General features: G+C 41.9%; 1 pseudogene; it reads right to left on the bottom strand.

Moving 5' to 3' along the window:
- Positions 1 to 681: 681 nt before the first annotated feature.
- The window catches only part of LOC138078654 (thymidylate synthase-like), an 86996-nt pseudogene continuing 63758 nt past the window's right edge, over positions 682 to 23919 (bottom strand).

Raw genomic sequence — 23919 nt, 5'->3', positions numbered from 1 at the left:
TGGAAGTGACACTCTTGATATGAATTTGTTTTCCTTGCCCTCAATGCTTTTGCCAAAATCACCATCTGTGGAATTACAGAGTCTGATTCATGTCAAGGTATTCCCACAGCATTCCTCCTGACCAAGGAACTCATTTACTAGTAATTGAAGTGCAGCCGTGGACTCATGCTAATGAATTTCACTGATCTTACTGTGTCCCTCATTGTCCAGAGGTCACTGGTCTGTTAGAATGCCAGACTAGCCATTTGCTGATTTAGTTTCCATGCCAGCTGGATAGCAACACCTTCTAGGTTAAGCAACACCTGGAAGGTTAACACCAACCCTCCAGGATGTGGTATATGCTTTAAATCAATGACCAGTGTATGATGCTATTTCTTGTATTACTAGGATCCATGGGGCCAGGAAAACACTGTGAAAGTTGGGAGTGATTCCTTTCACCACTGCCCATCATTGTTGTTGTCAGTCACTAAGTCATGTCTAACTCTTTGAGACCCTATGGACTGTAGCACACCCAGCTTCCCTGTCCTTCATCATCTCCTGGAGTTTGTTCAAACTGTCCTTTGAGTTGGTGATGCCATCCAACCATCTCATCCTCTGTTGCCCCTTTTGCTCCTGCCCTCAATCTTTCCTAACATCAAGGTCTTTAGCCACTAGTTATTGAAGTTCAGCATGGGGCACCAGTCACACTTGGGTTTCAGGCATGTTGTCACGGATCTGTTGGCACATCTTGGTAGTACAAGGCAGCAGCCAAACCCATAGCTCCTTCAGCTCCTGCTGGGTCACCTCCTTCAGCTTCTTGGAATCCTGGGCCAGGTGTATGTGTGGTTCCGTATGTGTGGTGAAGAGCACCACCTCCTTCTGTAGACCACCTGTGTCACTGAGGTCAGAGGTAACAAGGCATGAGGGCTCCAGTTTGTCCTTGCTCTCCCCTTTTCACACCAAGCTCTTCCTCCCAAAAGGTGGTCCTGAGGCTCTACAGAGACTTCAAGCCCACAACAATCAAGGAGACCAACAGCCTTCCATAGGATTCCTCAGCAGCTCCCACTATTATATTATATATATAAGCTCCCATAGTAAATCCCATGTGGTGGTTCTGCTTGTCCGGCAGAATCCAAGTGACACAGCATCCCTCTGACAATTTTCAGGGGAGAACTTGGTCTTCTTAGTCGTGTATTGGTCTATTTCCTGCTTCTCAGAATTTTCAGATTCACTGTTGTCTCGACTCCAGTGTCTGTCCTCCTGTTTATGTCCTGAGTCAATCAAAATGCAGAGCATGGTGACTTCTCCTTCATTTACCTCAGACATCGCTCACAAAAGCAGGGAATTTCATAAAAATTTTATGGTTAAAAATGAGAATTGCATTGAAACAGAACACCTATAGCAGATGACTTAAAAACTGCTTATTTTTCCCTCTTGTTTTGAAAAGTCCAGCTCCCTGGCCCTCTGCCAACTGCCAGTTTCCTCTTCCTCCTTCTCTCTTCTCTTTGCCTCTTTAGTCTGCAATCCCCTCCTTGCTTCCGGCAACTCAACATTCCTTTCGTTAAAATGTGTGGAACAATTCAGCTCTCTCATTGTCTGGTCCTTGATCACGCTATTGTGTGTTTTCCCTTTCATAACCAAAGAGGCCATCAGAGAAAAGAGATTTCTCCTGAAGAAGTTTGCTGCCAGTCTGTGCCCCCACCTCTGTATGGTGAACTCTCTTACATTAGCTCTCAATGGAAAGGGACACCATGCTCTCTGTCATCCTATCACAGATTTAGTCTAAATCAATCCTATAAAACCAAAACCTTAAAAGAAAGATTGGCAAAATGATTGTTTCAGGAGATGTAGGTCCTGCTAAGGAAGAGCCTTGAGAATGTTTTGAATTGCAGGCAGTTTGTACCAGCTGTGGGTTGCAACCTTTTTACCCCTGGTGAGTTGTTCAGGATGTCATTGTGTATAAATTTCAAGCTACCCTTCTAGAAGCTTTCACTTAGGAAGTTAATATTTCACTTTTTTAAGAGTAAAAAGGAAACCCCAGGCTGTGTTTTGGCATGTGAAATTCTGTGCAAATTGTAGCATGTCTTTCTCCCCTTTGGAGATATATGTATTTACCAATTTAAAAAATACAGTTTAAGAAAGCAACAGAAGTGTAGCAAGGTGGGTATTTAAATTCAGAGAAGGAGGTGAAAAATACAGAAAATTGAGGAAAATGGGAGAGTTATTTTTTAAATTTATCCAAACATGAATATAAGCACCTTATTTTAGCAAAAGAATGACTTATTGTAGCTATGATGAGTTTATCATTATATTATGAATTTTTATATGGCCCCACAACTTTCCAGGATATTTGAAAAAAGACTCTCCAAACTGAGAGACCGATAATGTTTCATTGCCTGTTTACTATTTTTTGTGCTACAAGTTAAGTTATAATAAAGTTACATTAAAGTTTTGATATTTTATTTTGTTAAATTAAAATATAAAGTGAAAGGGAAACTCAACCTCTTTTTGATTGGAGAGATTTTAATCACAGATTTTTATGCTCTCAGTATGTGATGTCTTGTCTACCTCTTTCTTCCCCGACACTGAAGAGCAGAAAGAGGAGTTTTGAGGGAGAGAAAGCCTGAGGGAAATGCCTTCAGTAGTTGCTGTGCAGAAGGACAGACAGAAGACCTTGTGGGCTCAGTATCCATAGTGCTCCTGGCTTGGTACCCAGGGTGTTGCATGTTCTGTACCCATGGTACCCTGGCATCCAGTTGACTTCATGTCTCTTTAGTGGTATGACCAGAGCCTCAGGACTCAGAGAGTGAAGAAATCCTATCAGATTCTTCCTTAGGAGTCCGTTCATCACAGTTGCTCTAAAGCAGTGGTTTCTTAACCTTACCTGGTTCATGGAGGTCTGGAGATTTTAAAGACCCTTTCCAGAGTGAAATGCACAGACGTATATGCACAGAAAATTTGCAAACAACATCAGAAACTTTGTAGACCCCATGAAAGCTATCCAAGAGCTAAGGTAAAATCCCTAATCGGAATCATTATCTTCTGGATAATTGTATGGGCCTTCCTATTTTTGAAAATAGAATAAACTTTTCCAAAAATTTCTGGCTTTGTCCTGAGTGGCACTCAGCTTGTCTGGAACTTAGAGGAGGAAAATATAGACTCATATACCCTTACAGCTGTTTAACTCAGGCTGAATGAATTCTAAGTGAGGCCAGCCACAGAAAAGCCACAATAGTCTCTTTGCTGCTGAATTCTAGGTGCATAAACGGTACCTGGGCTTCCCTGATAGCTCAGTTGGTAAAGAATCTGCCTGCAATGCAGGGGACTCCTGTTTGATTCCTGGGTCAGAAAGATCTGCTAGAGAAGGGAAAGGCTATCCATTCCAGTATTCTGACCTGGAGAATTCCATGGACTATACAATCCATGCTGTTGCAAAGAGTCAGACATGACTGAGCAACTTTCAGTTCACTTCAAATGGTTCAGTTCAGTCGCTCAGTTGTGTCTGATTCTTTGCAACTCCATGGACTGCAGCACGCTAGGCCTCCCTGTACATCACCAACTCCTGGAGCTTGCTCAAGCTCATGGCCATCGAGTTGGTGCTCCCATCCAACTGTCTCATCCTCTGTTGCCTCCTTTCCTCCTGTCCTCAATGCTTTCCAGCATCACAATCTTTTGCAATGAGTGGGCTTTTCACATCAGGTGGCCAAAGCATTGGAGTTTCAGCTTCAGCATCAGTCCTTCCAATGAATATTCAGGACTGATTTCCTTTAGAATTGACTGGTTGGATCTCCATGCAGTCCAAGGGACTCTCAAGAGTCTTCTCCAATACCACAGTTCAAAAGCATCAATTCTTTGGTGCTCAGCTTTCTTTATTGTCCAACTCTCACATCCATAAATGACCACTGGAAAAACTATAGCTTTGACTAGATTGACCTTTGTTGGCAAAGTAATGTCTCTGCTTTTTAATTTGCTGTCTAGGTTGGACATAGCTTTTCTTCCAAAGAGCAAATGGTACTTCAAATGGTATTTCCAAGGTGCAAATGGTACCCAATAAATAATTGTTGAAAGCTTTTGCTTTAGAGTGTAAGTTTACAGTGGGCTTCCCTGGTGGGTCAGGTGGAAAGAATTTGCCTGCAATGCAGGAGACCCAGGTTCAATCCATGATTTGGGAAGATCCCCTGGAGAAGGGAATCGCTACCCACTCCAGTATTCTTGTCTGGAGAATCCCATGGACAGAGGAGCCTGGCAAGCTACAATCCAGGGGGTTGCAGAGTCAGACACAACTGAGCAACTAAGCATGTACACACACATGTAAAGTGGGGTGAGAGAACAAAGTGGGCTGTCGTGTGCTCGTGGAGTAAGAGGAGTGCACTTGGAACTTGAATGATGGGTAAGATGTATAATTGGGTGTGTGGATCCTTAGAGAACCTGGGCTAACCCATCAACAAGGGACTCCCACCCTTCTCTACTCACTAATAGTGGAAGGAAACCTGGATTATATATGAAATTTGAGCTGTGGGTAAGGCTGCTGGAGGGCAAGGAAATTAGGGAGTTCTTGATATAGTGATGGTCCAAGTGTTGAGGAAGAAAGTCTAGTCACTGAACAGGGAAAGCATGAATGTTCCCTAACTGAGCTAAGTGTCCCCAGTTTGGAGTAATTTGGAAAGACGGTGTTATCTAATTTCAATCCTTTATCCTACTTCAGTAAAAGTGGACAAGGTTAGTGTTGGGGTTTCTGAGGGAGCAAGCAATTTGCAACCCTTTCCATCTAAATTCTGAAACAATTGAGAAATAGACACAGGAGTCCGACTGGAGTAACCAAATAACTTCATTATTAATAGAGCTCGGTTAGTGAAACTGACTTGAAATGTATACCCAAATGGACTCATAAAACTTGTCACCTCCCCACCCCCACAATCTCCAAGGTCATGGGGCTCGCTTGGGGAGAGTCAGAGCAGACTATTGAGGTTCAAATCCCAGCTCTGCCACTTAGTAGTTCATTTGCTGTGGAATCCTGGGCAAAGCATTTTCTTTTCCTCTCTGTGCCTTGGGCTTTTCATATGTAAAATGGGGATGATAATTAGAGTAGTCCCCAACATACGAACAAATAAGAGCACATTCCTAAGTCCAATTTGCTTGTAAGTCGAACAAAGTTTAGCCTGGGTACACAACTAACACAATTAGCTTTGTAGTACTGTACTGTAATAAGTTTATAATACTTTTCACATAAATAATACATAAAAACCAAGCAAATATAAAAATAAACAAGAACAAAAAAAGCCCCATGTATAATGGGGTTCAGAGTACATACAGCACAGTTCTCTGAAAATACAGTAGTATAGTACAATGGCTGTTTCATCCAGGGACTGGTATCAAGAAAACAGGCCAAGTATAGTCACTAACTGGAGGAGGTGGAGGAGGTGGGAGACGGTCGTGCTGAAGGATCTAGATATTTTTAAGGCTCTTGATAACACGTTGCTCTGGGGAGGAGTCATTCTGTTTAGCTTCCTCTATCCCCTAGCCCAGAAACTTGAGAAGGTACCCATACATTGTTGGTAATTTTTACATTTTAAAGGAGGTAAGTAGAAAAAGCAATGGCATTTTAGAGAAGGTAAGCAGTTGCACAAATATCCTCTCTGTCCGAGACTGCAAATGACCTGCTTTCCTTCACACAGCCCGTGACTCAGTGGCAGGAACAGCGACAAGACTGGCCTTGGGGCCAGTTCCCCAGGGGGAGCAGAGCTGGGGACCAGGCTCGGGGGGCTGGGTTCAGGCTTCAGGGATGCGAGGAGAGGCACTAATACTTTCTCCTCCCAGGCTTGGGAACATCCAGACACTTCTCTGAGCACACTTCTCCAATCTGCTTTCCGCTGACTTTCACGTTCTCAAGTTTAACCTTGTCAGGCTTGATGATCAACAAGGTTGCAATGAGTATTCATAGAAATTGGTACAGAAGTTAATGTCCAGATCTGCATGAAACGCAGGCAGGAATGAAGACAGTGACACTTACCAACCTTGACAGAAGGGACAAAAGCCTAAACTCTACAAGGAAACGTTTGTAGCCCTCATCAGCGCGGCGCTGTGTATTGCAGACAACACACGCACTTTAGAATCTCAGGATCTAAGCATTATGGAAATGACAATGACAACTTGAGGAGAGCTGTTGTCATTGTGAGAAGATTCTTGGAAACATGCACTGCTTTTCAGCGTCCTTAAGAATCCCTTTGTCCTTGGTTTCAGGTACTTTCTTCTGTAAATTTATAAGACATATATCAAATTCTTCCCGAATCTTTGTAGTTTCTGGATATTTATGGTCAATTATTAATAAGTAGAAAAATGGGAGGAGGAAGAGAAAGAAGACAAATTTTACAGATATGTTTTGCTTTTTCTAAACTTCCCGAAAAATTGTAGTAATATGGTACACACTCATATAATGTAGAGGATAATCTCTGTTTAAGGCATGGTGAAGAATAGATGAATTCATGGTATACAAAGTGAAAGAAATCCCCTTTAATGAATGTGCTCACTAGGAAAAATGTGCTCGCTATAAAATTTCCAATTTTCTGGTTTTAGTTGGCTTTGGGTGCTCGGGTTTTACGTCATACATGGGGGAGGGTATCTGCTCTTTTGTGCTTCACTGGTATGGGATGGATTATCAATGTGTCCCAGATGCATTGTGTTATCAATGCATCCAATCCACAGCTGGAGGAATCCTTCTTAGGATTCTAACTAGAATTGAGCATTTACAGGAAAGATAGCTTCTAACTCCTTTACCTTATCTTTTTTTCTGGAAATGGTGGGGAGGGTATTATCAAAATTGTAGAAAATACCTTCAGAAAAGAAAATATGTCAAAATGCATTTTTAGTCACATGATGAAAAGACTCTAAGATAATTATTACAATCAATAATAACTATTATTGTTCACATGTCTGCTTTTTCATTGAGCGATGGCAACCATATGGGTAGACAGTATTGTTATCTCCATTTTATAGACAAGGAAACTGACGCTTGGAGAGAGTTAGGTGGATGACTCACGTCTGTACAAATAGTGAATAATGAAGAGAAGATGTAAACCTTGATCTTCTCTTCTTTAAATCTTGATGAAATGATTTGTTTTGTTACTTCAGTTCCCTTGGTTTAAGCCAGGGTGTATAAATGAAGTATTCATGCTTAAATATTATTTTATTTCATCATTATTGTGCTTTTGGAAAAGATGAATGGGCTTTAGTCTTATAGGTCAAATGTTGCATGTGTTTCCAGGTAAAAAGTAAAAAGCCAGGAAGTGTGAAAATAAGACCTGAGCTTTGCCCATTCGGATGTGACGATTATAGACCAGTCTAGTAGAAATGCCATGGGCAAAGAAGAAAGCAAGTATAAGGTAGGAAGGCATTTGATTACAAGTAATAGAAGAATAGAAATATTTGACCGCAGTGCCTTAACCAAACAGGGGTTTTATTTATTTTTTCTTATAAGAAGTCCAGAGGTGGGCAGTCCATGCCTGGGGAAGCACCCACACAATGCATCAGAGTCCTAGCTCCTTCTCTCCTTCTTCTGCCATCCTTAGTGTTTGTCTTCAGGTGTGTTGCCTAATGATTGTGAGTTCGCTTTTCTATCTCTAGCTCCAACTACACATTCTATACTGGAAGAAGTGCCCACCCTGTTTGCCTCTGAGTCTATCTTTGGTGTTTGGAAAGGGATGCTGTCTCCAAAGACTTCCTTCTGCATCTAGAGTTAAGACCTGGGTCTCAGGACTTCCCTGGTGGTCCAGTGATTGAGACTCTGCTGTGGGTGCAGGGGAAATGGGTTTGATCCCGAGTCCGGGAAGATTTCACATGCCCTGGGGGCAGCTTAAGCCTGTGTGCCGCAATGACTGAAACCCATATACTCTAGAGCCTGTGGCTGCAACAAGAGAAGCTACCACAGGGGGAAACCCCTGCACTGCAAGTAAGAGTAGCTCCCGCTCACTGCAACTAGAGAAAGCCTTTGAGCAATAATGAAGACTCAGTGCAGACAAAAAAAAAAAAAAAAAAAAAAAGCAACTGTGTCTCAGGGCTACTCTAACTGCAGAGGAGTTCAGGAAGGAGAATTTTTCAGCTAGGTTCACTTCCATACTGAACAAAATTATGCACCAAATAAAAAATAAGGGAAATGGATGTTCAGTGAAAAAATATATAAGAAACATACAATTCTTAGATTTTTGCGTTTTGGTTGGAGAGGTCAGGAGTGAGTGTAAATGGACAGTGATGATTGAAAAATCACTTAAACCAATTGCTCAGTTGGGAGAGGCTACTGACCAGGGCTCTTGGGCATTGAACTTAAGTGTATTCAAATGGATGAGGAACTAATTGGTTCAGCCTGGGCTTGACTCACTGGTAACCAGCGCTGCCTAGTAGTGTCTGGAGTGATGGTGGGAGGCTATAAGAATAAGGGGGAACCAAGTCAGGAAATGGCCAGGGAGGATCAGCACCAGGAGAAAAATATCAGCATTTATGGGGCATAATTTTTAAGGCCAAGTCAAACAGTCAAAGTGACCTGTCTACCTTCCCAAGAGGCAGTATCTTGCCTGTCTCAGAGTGGTTTGCAAGTTGCTCACTGACAACAGATGGCATCTTAGGAAACTGGTCTGTTTCTCAGCAGAAAAGCCCCCCATGCTGCTAGTTTTTTGTTTTGGTGGTCATGTAAATGATTACAAGAGCAATACAGGCCTGGGGCTAGATTTTGAGCAAGAAGACGATGATTACCCAATGCTGCATCTCCTAGGAAGGTTGTATTAATATTTTGCTACATTTCATTGCTTGCAGAACCTACATCTTGGAGCTGTTTGTCCAGCCACTAATTGCCTTCACATCCCCTCTGTGTTGAAGAAAATGAAGATGACTAGCATTGCTGGCTGGTCACTGGGCAGTACACACATGGCCACAGAATGGCAAGGCTGCCTGGGGTCTAGGTCTGTGATTCTGTCCTCCTTACCCCTGTGTTCAGGCCATCAGTCATATAGAAGTATGTGAAGAAAGCTGAGTGCCGAAGAATTGATGCTTTTGAACTGTGGTGTTGGAGAAGACTCTTGAGAGTCCCTTGGACTGCAAGGAGATCCAACCAGTCCGTTCTGAAGGAGATCAGCCCTGGGATTTCTTTGGAGGGAATGATGCTAAAGCTGAAACTCCAGTACTTTGGCCACCTCATGTGAAGAGTTGACTCATTGGAAAAGACTTTGATGCTGGGAGGTATTGGGGGCAGGAGGAGAAGGGGACGACAGAGGATGAGATGGCTGGATGGTATCACTGACTTGATGGACGTGAGTCTGAGTGAACTCTGGGAGTTGGTGATGGACAGGGAGGCCTGGCATGCTGCAATTCATGGGGTCACAGAGTCGGACACGACTGAGCGACTGAACTGAACGGAACTGAACTGAGAGTCCACTGCTACAGGAGCTGCTTGCCCTCAAGTGGCAGCTGAGGCCATGCAGATCCAGACTGCAGGTGGTCTGGCTAGCGTCTAGCCTATGGAGTAATGTGTGGGAATGTTGAGTCTCAGGCTGGGCTGAAAGATGATCAACAGCTCCCATGTGGAAGGAGAAGTCAGGAGGGAGACCTGAGGCCCAGAAGTCCAAGGTGAGGAGGAGAGTCCTGTGTTTAGATATGTTAATCAATAGCAATAGCAGGGAAGAAGATCTAGTTTGCAGAAGCCAAAGTCTAGGAAGACCAGAGCCATTAAGGGCTGAACCAAGGGATGAATGCTGGGCCCTATAAGAGAAGGCAGAGGGCTTCCCTCGTGTCTCAGATGGTAAAGAATCTGCCTGCGGTACAGGAGACCTGGGTTTGATCCCTGGGTTGGGAAGATCCCCTGGAGGAGGGCATGGCAACACACTCCAGTATTCTTGCCTGGAGAATTCTATGGACAGAGGAGCCTGGCAGGCCACAGTCTATGGGGTCACAGTCATACACAACTAAGCGACTGAGCACAATCCTGAGGTAGGGGCAGGTGGTGTGAGTGCTGGTGGTAGTTGGTAGTGGTCTGGGTGTAAAAAGGTGCTGGGGTTGGTGTTGCAAATGGGTAAGTCTGGTTCTCCCAGTACTGAGGCTTGTCTGTGTTACAGCAGTGGTCTGAGTTGGCCACTGTGAAAGTGTGGCACCTGCGCGTGGTCAGCAGGGTCTGCACTGTTGCAATCTCTCTGAGTGGATTGGTGGAAGTTCTGCCATTATTAAGAAAGTATTATGTTTTTTAATCTCTTTGGTGCCAGATGTGGTTCAGTCTCTATATGCGTCCTCCTTTTCCATTGTTTAAAATGGAGATATTTCCTACTTCATGGTTCCTGGGAGAGATGTTATGAGTCTAAATGAGATTATGTGGTCTTGGAATTCCACTGAGGAAATAGCTATGTAAATTCAATGTATTGTTATTCATGACATGTGTGGTGGAGCTGAAAACGCTAGCTACTACCCAGTCATGCAGACCATAAAATTAGACTTCCTATACTGTGCACAGTAATTCTCTTTCTTACAGTAGAAACCACAAACCAATTTTGCCTTACAGAAATGTGCTCCCATACAAATTTTTTAATACATGTTTTAAAGACTGGCTCAGTTTTACCATGAAGTTACATCTGGGAAGAGTGATGCCATCTAGGAAATGTGTTTTACATACAGGGCCATACATGTTTTTGATGTTTACCAGGAGCTGACTATGAAGATCATTAATCCTAATGACCTCACAGTTTTCATTTTTACATCACTAGTTCAATTAAGAAATAATTTTCAATAATATAAATGCAAATGTATTACATTTCTGATCCTACTTATATCCAGGCTGTAGGCATTATCTGACTTTTTTGGATTACTCTTTAATTCTTTAACAGTTGCAACATTTTCTTTGCAAGTGCATTATGGGTAATTTATGTTGTTTTGACTGTTTCTTTGACGTAATTTGCAATTCTGCACCCAGAGTTGTAATATACTACAGTTTAGATAAATGGCACAGAAATACAGAGGTTATCTATGTAAAATGATTCATATTTCAAAATAGGGACTTCTGTAAAATAAAAAAGTATACATTGCTATTAATCACACTTTTTATATTACTTTTTCTCCCTCAACTGAGATTTGTTGCATTTACTATAGTAACATATTTCCAAAACACATTAGTTAAATGGAGCTGAAAATCATGCATGCATATTTTATGGAAAAAATGTGCAGATATATTTTCAATTTTAAGCTATAAACTATGGCTTTTCTTGGATGATTAAAATATTCTGGCCCATTTAAAATGAGCTACATAATAAAAGTGATGTGCAATAATAATTTTACAATGCTTAATAATACAAAGTGCTTTATCTGAAAAAATGCCTTCTAAAAGGTTTTATGCATAATTCAAGCACTTCTGCTCTGTATAAAAAACAAGTGAGTGATCTGGAAGTGGAATTAGAAATTGAAAAGAATTGAAAAAACAATTAAAAAACCAGACTTGGAGTTTTCTGCCTCTGTTTGGTAGAATCAGGAAGCAAGGACACATTAAAAGGTTTTATGTTGACAACTAAGGCAAGTAGGGCAGAGTGACACAGTAGAAAACATTAGGTCCAAACTTTCTCTAATACAGGTTTTCTGGCTTAAAAAAGTGGGTACAAAGGGTTATTGAAGTTTATTGAATATGCTTCTTATTGTCAATTCATGTCACTGAAGAGAGTTTGCCCTTGCACACACAAGAGAGGAGCTTTTAGATCTTCAACCAGACACCTGCCAGTACTACCTTTAACATGCAAACTAGCCAAGGGAGTTTGCCTGCTTCTAGTCACCATCAAAGCACAGAAGCTGGGGAAAGGCTGCACACATCCTCCCGACACTGACCCAGAGCATCCCTGATGAAGAGGTGAGAGAACTGTTAGGTGTTTATTAATGAAGGTTGGGCTATTGCCATTTAGAATGGTCCAGAAGATGAAATAATTTGGAAAGAAACTTCCAGTATGAAAAGAGGTGTGGAAAATCAGCTTCAATAGGAACAGATTAATTACTAACTCAAAAGAAAACCATGACCCACAATATTTTTTTAAACTTGAAGGCATGGTGAAATAATAGTGGATTAAAAAAATTACATATTTAATTAATGACTAGATGGTCAAATATAATAAAATTCCAAAATATCCTAATTGTTTCAGTAAGAAAATTTGATATATAGGTTTTATCTTCCCAACACCATAATTCTGTTTGGGTGAATTTTTGTTTGCCCTTGATGAAGGTTTTGGTTGTATTGCTTTGATTGGGCAGTCTTAAATCTTTTGTTTTGACTCAACTTCTCATGACCTAATTTCTAAAAGGACACAGTTATAAATTTGGTCTTTTCAAAGATTTTTTTCTTTATTAATGTAATTTTAAAAAGGCTTAAATAAAGCATGAGTCTGCTGAACATGGTCTAGATACAATCTCATTTGGAGGCAGGGTTTTGTGTGTGTGTGTGTGTGTGTGTGTGTGTGGCTTACTTAATTAGAGCCATAGAAAATTTGGACAGAGCTTTGCAAATGCCATCCAGAACCTTGTTTACAAGAAAAGTTGGTTGCTCTTGTTTCTACGGCCTTATTCTTGTTGATGCTGTTTAGTCACTAAGACTCTTTGCTACCCTGTGGATTGCAGCATGCCAGGCTTCCCTGTCCTTTACTATCTTCCGGAGTTTGCTCAAACTCATATCCAGGGAGTCAGTGATGCCATCCAACCATCTCATCCTCTGTCTCTCCCTTCTCCTCCTGCCCTCAATCTTTCCAAGCATCAGTGTCTTTACCAATGAGTTGGTTCTTCACATCAGGTGGCCAAAGTATTGGAGCTTCAGCTTCAGCATCAGTCCTTCCAATAAATATTCAGGACTGATTTCCTTTAGGATTGACTGGTTTGATCTCCTTGCTGTCCAAGGGACTCTCAAGAGTCTTCTCCAACACCATAATTTAAAAGCATTGATTCTTTGGTGCTTAGCCTTCTTTATGGTCCAACTCTCACATTTGTACATGACTACTGGAAAAAACCATAGCTTTAACTATATATCACTTTGTCTTTGCTTTTTAATATGCTGTTAAGATTGTCATAGCTTTTCTTCCAAGGTGTAAGTGTCTTAGTTTTGTTGCTGGAAAAGGGATGACAGACCATTTCAGTATTCTTGCTTTGAGAACCCCATGAAAAAATGGTATGAAAATGGCTTTATTCTATTCCTGCTCTAAAAGTTTTAATGGCAACCATGTCCTAATGCATCAAGTTTAATTTAATGGGTGGTGGGTGGGAGAGCTTTGGGGATAAAGGGGGAGAGGAAAGGGATATATAGATACAACTCTCTTTACCTCCACACTTACCATCCTTTTGGATTTGGCCTTCTTGTTGACAACTTTGTATTAAGGGGTCTTCAATCATCACTTCTTTGAGTGCAGTTATGACATTCTCTACAGCTCTCAACATAAGACAGAGTAAACAGTGACTCTCAACAAAGTTATTGGCGGTTATGGAATTCCAGTTGAGCTATTTCAAATCCTAAAAGATGATGCTGTGAAAGTGCTGCACTCAATATGCCAGCAAGTTTGGAAAACTCAGCAGTGGCCACAGGACTGGAAAAGGTCAGTTTTCATTCCAATCCCAAAGAAAGGCAGTGCCAAAAAAAGCTCAAACTACCATACAATTGCACTCATCTCACATGCTAGTAAGGTAGTGCTCAAAATTCTCCAAGCCAGGCTTCAGCAATACGTGAACCATGAACTTCCAGATGTTCAAGCTGGTTTTAGAAAAGGCAGAGGAACCAGAGATCAAATTGCCAACATCCGCTGGATCATGGAAGAAGCAAGAGAGTTCCAGAAAAACATCTATTTTTGCTTTATTGACTATGCCAAAGCCTTTGACTGTGTGGATCACAATAACCTGTTGAAAATTCTTAGAGAGATGGGAATACCAGACCACTTGATCTGCCTCTTGAGAAGCCTGTATGCAGGTCAGGAGGCAATAGTTAGAACTGGACATGGAACAACAGACTGGTTCCAAGTAGGAAAAGGAGTACGTCAAGGCTGTATATTGTCACCCTGCTTATTTAACTTCTATGAGAAATGCTGGGGTGGAAGAAGCACAAGCTGGAATCAAGATTGCTGGGAGAAATATCAATAACTTCAGATATGCAGATGACACCACCCTTATCGCAGAAAGTGAAGAAGAACTAAAGAGCCTCTTGATGAAAGTGAAAGTGGAGAGTGAAAAAGTTGGCTTAAAGCTCAACATTCAGAAAACTAAGATCATGGCATCTGGTCTCATCTCTTCATGGGAAATAGATGGGGAAACAGTGGAAACAGTGGCTGACTATTTTTTGGGGCTCCAAAATCACTGCAGATGGTGATTGCAGCCATGAAATTAAAAGATGCTTACTCCTTGGAAGGAAAGTTATGATCAACTTAGACAGCATATTAAAAAACAGAGACATTACTTTGTCAACAAAGGTCCATCTAGTCAAGGTTATGGTTTTTTTCCAGTAGTCATCTAAGGATGTGAGAGTTGGACCACAAAGAAAGCTAAGTGCAGAAGAATTGATGCTTTTGAACTGTGGTGTTGGAGAAGACTCTTGAGGGTCCCTTGGACTGCAAGGAGATCTAAGCAGTCCATCCTAAAGGAGATCAGTCCTGGGTGTTCATTGGAATGACTGATATTGAAGCTGAAACTCCAATACTTTGGCCACCTGATGCAAAGAGCTGATTCATATGAAAAGACCCTGATGCTGGGAAAGATTGGGGGCAGGAGGAGAAGGGGACAACAGAGGATGAGATGGTTGGATGGCATCACTGACTTGATGGACGTGGGTTTGGGGGGACTCTGGGAGTTGGTGATGGACAGGGAGGCCTGGTGTGCTGCAGTTCATGGGGTCACAAAGAGTCAGACACGACTGAGCAACTGAACTGAACTGAAGTCAATAAATATTTGATGATCAACTTTACCTTAGAGAAAACTACATTGTCCATTTCTGATATAATCTAAATGGACAAGAAGTTTTTGTTGTATTGGAGTGTCAACAATAGCAACAACCCCCTCCCCCAGTGCAGAAGGCTGCAAATAAGAAAAGAGCTTTATCTGGAATCTCAAGAACTGTAATTCTGGAGACACAGATTTAGGTAAAAACGAAAGCATTCTGGGGAAGAGAAAGAGTCAGAGGCTTACAAAGCCAAAAACCATGAGACTGTACTCTGACACAGGGAAGGAAATATTTGTCCTTAGGGGATGGCTACCATGAGTTGTTTCATTGTAAGGATGCAGTAAATTGGCTGTCACGAGCTATTTTACAGTCAAGGTCTGATACGTATTTCGAGTCTCTGGAACACTGGGTAGATGTCCTGGTTGCCAGTGATGAGATGATGTTGCCTAGATTCCTTTAGGGCACCTGGGTTCCTAGGCTCCAACACACCTCCCACCAGACAAGTGAGCCTGCTTTCTGGCTTTGGACCCCTGGCCTCACCTCTCCTCCAAATGGACCCCAACTGCTCCTGCATCTGTGAAACCTGCAGATACACCTCCTGCAAGAAGAGCTGCTGCTCCTGATGGCCCCTGGATGTGCCGACTGTGCCCAGGGTGCATCTGGCAAGGGGCAGCCGACAAGGACTGCTGCTGTGCCTGATGTCAGGGAGAGCCTGTCCCAGGTGTTAACAGAGCAACCAGGACAAGCCTGCATTTTATTATTTTTCATACAACCTGACCTGATGCCCTGTTCTTTTTTTCTATGAGATATGTGATTTGCAATATAAGTTGTTGATTAAAAAAAAAGGTCAGATACCATCCAGTTGAGATGTGTACACGCACACTTTCTCAGTGGCCTCTCAGCTCTATTTTAGAGAGCTCTTTTAGCAATACTAATTCCATTTTTACTTTTACAGGAGTAATATTTAAAAACTGTCCAAAACAGGTTGAATAGTCAAAATATACTTTAATGTAGTTTGTCTTGGTCCACCCTTTGATAAATTAACACCAAGAGACATTTTAGTTGAGGACCACTTGATTCCCTCTACCCTGTATGTACAACACTCACTTTTGAAATGACAAGACTTCCTGGAATGCTTAGCTAAGCATTTAAATCAGCTCTGAAAAATCACTTGTTTCATATTGCCTTTTTGCCATCTGTTGTCATTTATTTTGGTTTTATTTATTGATTTTTTTACCCGGAGCAACTCCTTAGGAGAGCATTACATGGATAGAAATAAATAATTGTTGGTTGATTGATTATGATTAGAGAGTGTGTGTTCTGAAGTTGGAAGTTAAATAAGCCAACATCGCAGCTCTAAAGAGGGTGGATGAGGGATTGGTTTGATAGAGGAAGACCCCAATGCACAGCTGAGAGGGCCAAGTGAGATGCCTGGAGGGCTTTGCCTACTCTTGATTCCGAATCTACACAAATTACTTTGGAACTGACTGTAAACAAGTTAAATGGTTGGCTGGTGACAAAAAGATGAAGAAAATAATGAATGCATACTAGGCGACACAAAAGATTTAGAGGGATTTGTATCAGCTTTGTAACCAGGCTGTCACGTGGGAAATAAAATTTATTGTTGCTAAACATTGAACATTACTCCTGAGGACTAAAGTAATGAACACAAGTGAAAATAAATAGCATTGAACTAACTAGAGCAGCAAGACTTTCAAAAGAGCACCCGGGAGAGGAATGAAGGGTTTCTCTCTAACATTGTCTAGATAACATAAAGGCACAATTCACCTGTGCAATAGAATTAGGCTAATCACAACTGGCCAGATGACAGGTCAAAGTGTTTAGTTATATCCAATTCATTTAGTTATATCCAATCCATTGACACTTGCCTCCCAAATTCCAAAGAAAGCATCAATATTTGTTAAAATATACACATCAAGGTTTTATATCCCCAAGCTTTTGAAAGCATAGCAAAAAATTAGAATACAGTTTGGGTATTATTAGAAACGTTTCAATTCAGTATCTGTATAGAGTGGTGAGTAAACCTATTAGACCTTGAGCTATTGCCTAGAAAACATGAATGACAATGAAAAGTATTAGCTTAGGGATAGTCCCCACCTCCCCCAAGGAAAGAGTCAGAAACTCTTATCACTTGAGACATTCAAAACAGGCATGAAACATACCAAGCAAATTATTTTTTCCCTGTTGTAATTCTTAGTAAACATAATGAAAGAAATTTATTTTATTTTCTCAATGTGTTTCTCCTCTCTCAGTTTACCATTAAGCACATCATAAATCAGTTTTGAGCCTCACAGTAAGCGTGTTTTTCAGTGCCTCCCCAAACGCCCATATAATCATAAATATATTGTTTAGGACAATGTCAGGTTTGTCACTTACCCAGGGATTGAGTCTCAAACTGTACCTCTCCTTAGGAATAAGGTTAGTTTGTTTGCTTTTTTATAAATGCATTGGCCTCGCTCCATCAAGGTACACTCTGCAGGGTCCTGTGGGGCTTCTGGGCACAAAGCCTTCCTGTGTCCATCGTTTTTTTGATTTTTGGAAAATCAGCCTCCACGACCTTTCCTGAATTCCAATGGGCATATTCAAGCAGTTGGTAATTAGGGAAAGGAGGGAGACCAGGGAGAAACAGTCAAGAGAAACAATAGTGCAACTCTAGGGCAAGGTCCTGGTTCCCTATCAAAAAGTGTGTTTAGTTGCTAAGTCATATTCTATTCTTTGCAACCCTTTGGACTGTGGCCTGTCTGCCAGGCTCCTCTGTCCATGGGATTTTCCAGGCAAGAATACTGGGGTGGGTTGCCATTTCCTTTTCCAGGGATCTTCCCAACCCAGGGATCAAACTTGCGTCTCCTGTGTCTCTTGCATTGCAGACAGATTCTTTACCCACTGAGCCACCAGGGAAACCCTTCCCTATCAATGGATACACACAACAATATCTTTGAGCTGTTTTGCAGCTGAACTGCAATATCGCTGAAACCTGCTACAGGTGGGAGAAGTTTACGGATTAAGAATGGTACTCTGCCCACAAGCATTTAAGACCCCAGACCAGCTGGAACCTTAAGGTTGGTGATGCTGACTACTACTTACCTCACCACCAATCCATCAGAAGTATGTCCACAAGCTGATCACACCCTCTTTGCACCATTACTATAAAACTTCTTACTATCCTCTCCTGGGACACAGATTCTTCCAAGGTAGGGGTCTGCTGTGTCTTCTTGTACCAACTTTTAACCAGCCAATTAGCACCTTTAAGCCTTAGGTTCTTCTTCTTCTTCCTTTTTAAAAATGTCTTTCAGCATTTAGGATTCTCTTTTGGAACTTTAAATCTAACCATCAGACATTATAGAATCCAAGAGATTAAAAAAAGAAAAGGAATGTACTGAGCAGTGCTGCCCCCTGGAGGTCTCAACTAGAGGAGAGTGGAAACCTTTTTCTTAAAGGGCCGGGGAGTAAGTGTTTTAGACTTGGCAGGCCTTAAGAGGAAAAACCGGGAGTAAATATGTAGATATTGATGTAAAAATGTGAAAATTGTTCTTAAGGGTGACACAAACACAGGTGCTGGGCTAGATTTGTCCCTGTTCGCCCCTGGTCTAGAGAAATAAACAGCCCAAAGTGCAAGCTGTAATGAGGGATGTATGAGGAAAACTATTCATCTGAACCACTTTCTTCCTTGAACCGACCACAGGTTTTAATTAAAACAGCCTTTCCTGCTTGAGTGAGAGCCCCGTGCCTCACTGGGGAACAGGGAGGCCCTCGCTGGGCTGTCTTTTCATCCTGCTCTCTCATCTTTCTCTTTGCTTTCTTCCACCTCAAACTACCTTTTCCTCCAAGAGCTCATTTACTGGGGACAAGATGAGGGAGCCTGGAGGGAGGGAGAACGCAAAGGGCGAGGCCAGCAAGAATTTTAATTTCCCATGCGCCAGCATAATTACAGAAGAGATACAAATCCCTCCAAAGCTTTTGTGCTGCTTTATATGAATGCATCATTTTCCTCATCTTTTTGTCACCAGCCAACCATTTAACTAGTTTACAGTCAGTTCCAAGGAAATTTATGTAGATTAGAAATCACCAACCTAAACTGAAGCCCCGAAGACATCTTACCTGTCACCACCTTGATAGATAATGTGTTTCAAAAAATTCACTCTCTCTTTTGGAAACCTAGTGTCAGCAGCGCTTTCTGTCTTGTCTCAAAGGCCTGTGAATTGGCCCAGATATGAAGCATGGGTGATCAGAAAGCCTCATCTCGGATTGTTTTGGAGTTTTTCGCCAACAAGAGCCCATCACTTTGGGAATTCACTCAGAGAAGTAGAAGAAAAGTATTAATAGCATAAAAAAAATGCATTTAACTCAGTTGCATTTTCCTTTGCTATGATTAATTTCATTTCCCCTGGGAAATGTTACCCTTTGACATTGTGGATGAATTAGAATTTTTCTTTCAGAATTATTAAAACATACCATTCGTAACAAGTCGTGTCTTCCCTATGGCGATCTTTGATTTGTCTCACAGTTAAATGCAGTTAATATTGAACAAACAATTTGTTGTTATTATTAGTGTTTATTGTTAAGGCGACTTGAACACCAGTGATATTTTCTTTTTGGAGAAGTTTCTTTTTTTTTTTTCTAACACATTCTGACCAGTGTTTTCTCTATGTATCAAAAACGATATGCTTGTCAATTTGAAGCCCAGCTCTGTCAAGGCAAAAATGAGAAGTGATACGACTGGGCTGGTAATCTGTGGCTTGAGGCCAAATGATGACTATTATGAGGTATAGTTTACACAGGTATGGTGAGGTCATTTCTCAAACTGGAGGGGTGCCACTGCGAGGAAGCCATTTTATGACTAGGTGAGCGACCATATTAAGAGAGAGACAGGCTTAATAATGGTTGACCCACTATCAAAGCCATAGACACAGCAAATGTGTGTGTAACATAGAGGGCAGATCTCTACCACTTAACCTTGTACCTGGCCAGTTCCCCAGGGGCACAGGTGTGGGTCACAGAAGGCAGAGCAGCTTTCAACTGCTCTGCCCGTGTGGGAGGCAGTGTAGTGGTATCAGAATCTGGCAGCCATTGTGGGTTGCCTCTCCACCCCCAATAGCCATTTCTCTCCTTTATGGTAAACACAATTGTTTTTGGGATGGGGGCAGTGGCACCAAGTTAGAGACTGAAATCATAATGGGTTTTAGTCATGAATGGCAATATCATTCCTTTTTTTTTTAAATTTCTCACCTGAGCTGTGGGGCATGCAGCAGCTTAGTTCCTGGACCGGGGTTTGAACCTGTGCCCCCAGCACTGGAAGCCCAGGGCTCTAACCACTCTAACACAGGGAAGTTCCTTGGCAATGTCTTTCCTTTCAACAGGGCTTTCCTTTTCCAGTGCTCTCTGGAGTCAGGGTGGCTATGTATGTAAGGCCAAAGCTATGGTGGGAGATATCTGCAGTTGGGCTTCTGGGAAAAATGTCTCCTATTTTTTTACCCAACTGATGTTGTATGAGGATATACTGCTTGGGCTGGTGGCCGTTATTTTGTGATAACTAAGAATGAAAAGCTGACAGAGGAGAAGGACAAAGTCAAGATAAAAAGAAATAAGATGTTTGATGGTGTTGGGGAGCTGTGCAGTTCAGCACATTTGGACTTCTTGTCACATGAGGTAAGAAAATGCTTTTATTGCTTAAGCCACCATGAACTGGGCTTTCTCTTTCAGTTGCTTGGAGCCAAATGAGTTTGACTTTGAAACGGAGAGAGACACTCTCACTTATATTGTTGTTGTTGTTTAGTCACTAAGTTGTGCCCAACTCTTTGCGACCTCATGGACCTTAGCCTGCCAGGCTTTTCTGACCGTGGGATTTCCAGGTGAGAATACTGGAGTGGGTTGCCCTTTCCTTCTCCAGGGGATCTTTCAGACCCAGGGATCGAACCCATATCTCTTGCATTGACAGGTGGAGTTGTTACCACTGAGCCACCTGCAAAACCCCTCTCACTTACATTTCCTCACAAACCTTGGAGGCATTTCAGTACTTTATAGGCTCTGGCTGGAGAGGTAGCAGCATACAGAAAGGGTGGTGGTGTCAGGTCAGAGCATATGCAGTACCCAGTTTATGCAGAAGTGCCAGTGGAGGCAGAGGTACTCAGTGGCTGTGGCAGCCAGTGTGATCCCAACAGAAGCGGCACCTGTTGCTGACTGAGGTCATGAGGAGTGAAGCCCAGTAGATGTAGTGGTACCTAGTTGACAATGGGATGCCTCCTGTTCAAGGAATAGAGCAGAAAACAGAGAGAAAAAAGCTCTGGTACACAGTAGCTGACTGGATAGTGGATTTGACTTGTCTATGAGCAGCACATATATGTCATCTCTGGTATCTTACAAAGGATAACTTGCTGCAACATATACACCCAAAATGCATAATGGCTCAGACTCAATAAGAATTTATATTTTGTTCACATGCAGGCCAGTGGAGAGTGGATGGTTCTCCATGTGTTGATTCAGGGGCCCAGGAGACCTCCATCTGGAGATTCTGCAGTTCTCTTGGACCTAGTTGTCATCTGCATCGAGCTAGTGGAGGAGGGAAAAAAGAGAGTCTGGAGCAGAGATGCCTGCCTTCTTAAAAGCCCAGGTCCAGAAGTGGCACACTTCACAGTGAGAATGGATTATGAGTTTCTACCTAGGTACAAAGGAGTGGGAACTGGCTTTTCCAGGCTGGACAGATGCTTTCCAGTTACAACTTTGTATTATGAAATGGGAGACCATTCTGCTGGGTAGTCTCTTCCACCCTGAATAGACATACTTGTTCAGGGGTGGAACTGGGGTGGGGTAGCTGATACTTTGCAGAACTTTGGCATTTCCTAAGTGGCTGATGGGGTAAGCCAGTGACACATAGGTGACAAGACCAATGATTTATCCATTTATCTTCTAAGTGAAGAAGTGGCTTTTCTCCCCTCCCCCTTCCTTGAAACTATCTGCTTGCCTATATAAAATTACTGATTAATTAAAAAAAATCCTTTCTTTTGCCTAATTATTTTGATCTGGTATGACCATAGTACTGAATTTCATTTCTGATTTAACTTAAACCATATATCAACAGTCTAAACTGTTAATACTTGCACCTACTAAGTCCTTTTATTTAAGATCAAAACCCTTAAAGCACTAAAAGCATGCAGTGTTTTTTTTTTTTTTTCTTTTTAAAGGATTTTGATGACTGCATGGCTTTTGACTACTAAGAAATGGAATTTCATTTCAAAATGAGTGTCAGACTTATTTTTCAAGTGCCTTGTCATAAATGCATTGCTATTCATGTAATAAAGTAATTTTCCCTTGTGTGACAAATATAGCACTAAAGAAGAATGAGCCTTGTCTGATAAAATGGCTTTTTATTAATCCCCTAATGTTTTTAGTTTGTTGTAGAATTATGATTAGTTTCAAGAGAGTAGCAAACGGGTTATGATCAGAGTTGGATATTATTACTATCCAGATATCTTTGGTTAATGCCTGCTGTTTATTTCAAAAACAAAATGCTCCCATTAAGAGAAACCAATGATAATGGCCTGACTTTATTATCAAGAAATTATACCTGTTATGTAAACCTTGCTAATTATAAGCGCTTGAATTCATTTGGGTGATATAACAGATGAAAAAGGCCATTTATTAGGAGGAGTACTTGGCTTTCGTACCAGCATAATAAAACTGAAATAATAAAAAACAATCTAAGGAAAGAAGAAATGTTAATGAGGAGTGGAATTTGCCCAGGAATGAATTATACAGGGAGACGACATAGAGTGCGGGATTCCCACAGAGCGCTTTGTTTTGGAAATGAGGGATTCCCCTCAGCCTCTCCGGGTGGTCCTCAGTTCCCCTTCTTCTCCTCTCCTTCTTACTTCTTGTGGAGGCCCTGATACAGGCACCGGCTGCAGCTTCTACTGACTCCTAACTCCTCATAAATTCAGCTCTGTTCATGGTCCAGTGTGCCTTCTGACCATCCCTACCTGGATGTCCTGTCCAAACAGAACTGATCTCTTGTCTTCTTCTGTTAACTTTTGATTGGGGGTGTGGCTGCCTTACAATGCTGTGCTAGCTAGCTACATGTAAACATGTAGTCCCTCCCTTTTGGACCCCCCGCCCTCCATTCCACCCCTCTAGGTCACCAGAGAGCCCCAGGCTGAGCTGCCAGTGCTATATAACAGGTTCCTACTAGCTATCTGTTTTATGCACGACACTGCACATACCTCAATCCCAATCTCCCAATTCATCCCGCCCTCTTCCTCTGTTCCGTGTCCGCGTGTGTTGTCCTCTCCTTGAATCATCTGTCCCAACCTGTATATCATAGTGTCACCCTTGACTCCTCCCTCCCTCATACCACATATCCAGCAAATCACATCCTCTTGTTTCCAGCCAGACATCTCTCTCTCAAATCTAGCTTCTATGCTCCCTGTCACTGCCCTAGCCCAGGCCATCATCATTTCTTGTTGTAATGATTATAAACTATGTGTGTGTGCCAGGTGCATGCTCAGTTGCTAAGATGTATCTGACTCTTTGTGACCTCCGTGGACTGTAGCCCATCAGGCTCCTCTGTCCACTGGATTCTGCAGGCAAGAATACTGGAGTAGAGAAGACATACAGATGGCACAAACACATGAAAAGGTGCTCAACATCGCTCAGTATGAGAGAAAGGCAAATCCAAACCACAATGAGATATCACCTCACACCAGTCAGAAAGGCCATCATCAGAAAGTCTACAAACAATAAATGCTGGAGAGGGTATGGAGAAAAGGGAGTGCTCTTGCACTGTTGGTGGGAATGTAAACTATGGAAGATGGTATGGAGATTCCCTAAAAAGCTAGGAATAAAACCACCATATGACCCAGCAATCCCACTCCTAGACACATACTCTAAGGAAACCAAAATTGAAAGAGACACACGTATCTCATTATTCATTGCATCACTATTTACAATATCTAGAACATGGAAGCAACCTAGATGTCCATTGACAGATGAATGGGTAAAGAAGTTGTGGTACA

Source organism: Capricornis sumatraensis, chromosome 4, assembly GCF_032405125.1.
Source record: "Capricornis sumatraensis isolate serow.1 chromosome 4, serow.2, whole genome shotgun sequence".
In the NCBI taxonomy this organism is placed as follows: Eukaryota; Metazoa; Chordata; class Mammalia; order Artiodactyla; family Bovidae; genus Capricornis; species Capricornis sumatraensis.
The sequence above is the reverse complement of the archived record's forward strand: the minus strand, read 5'-3'. Positions and strand labels throughout refer to the sequence as shown.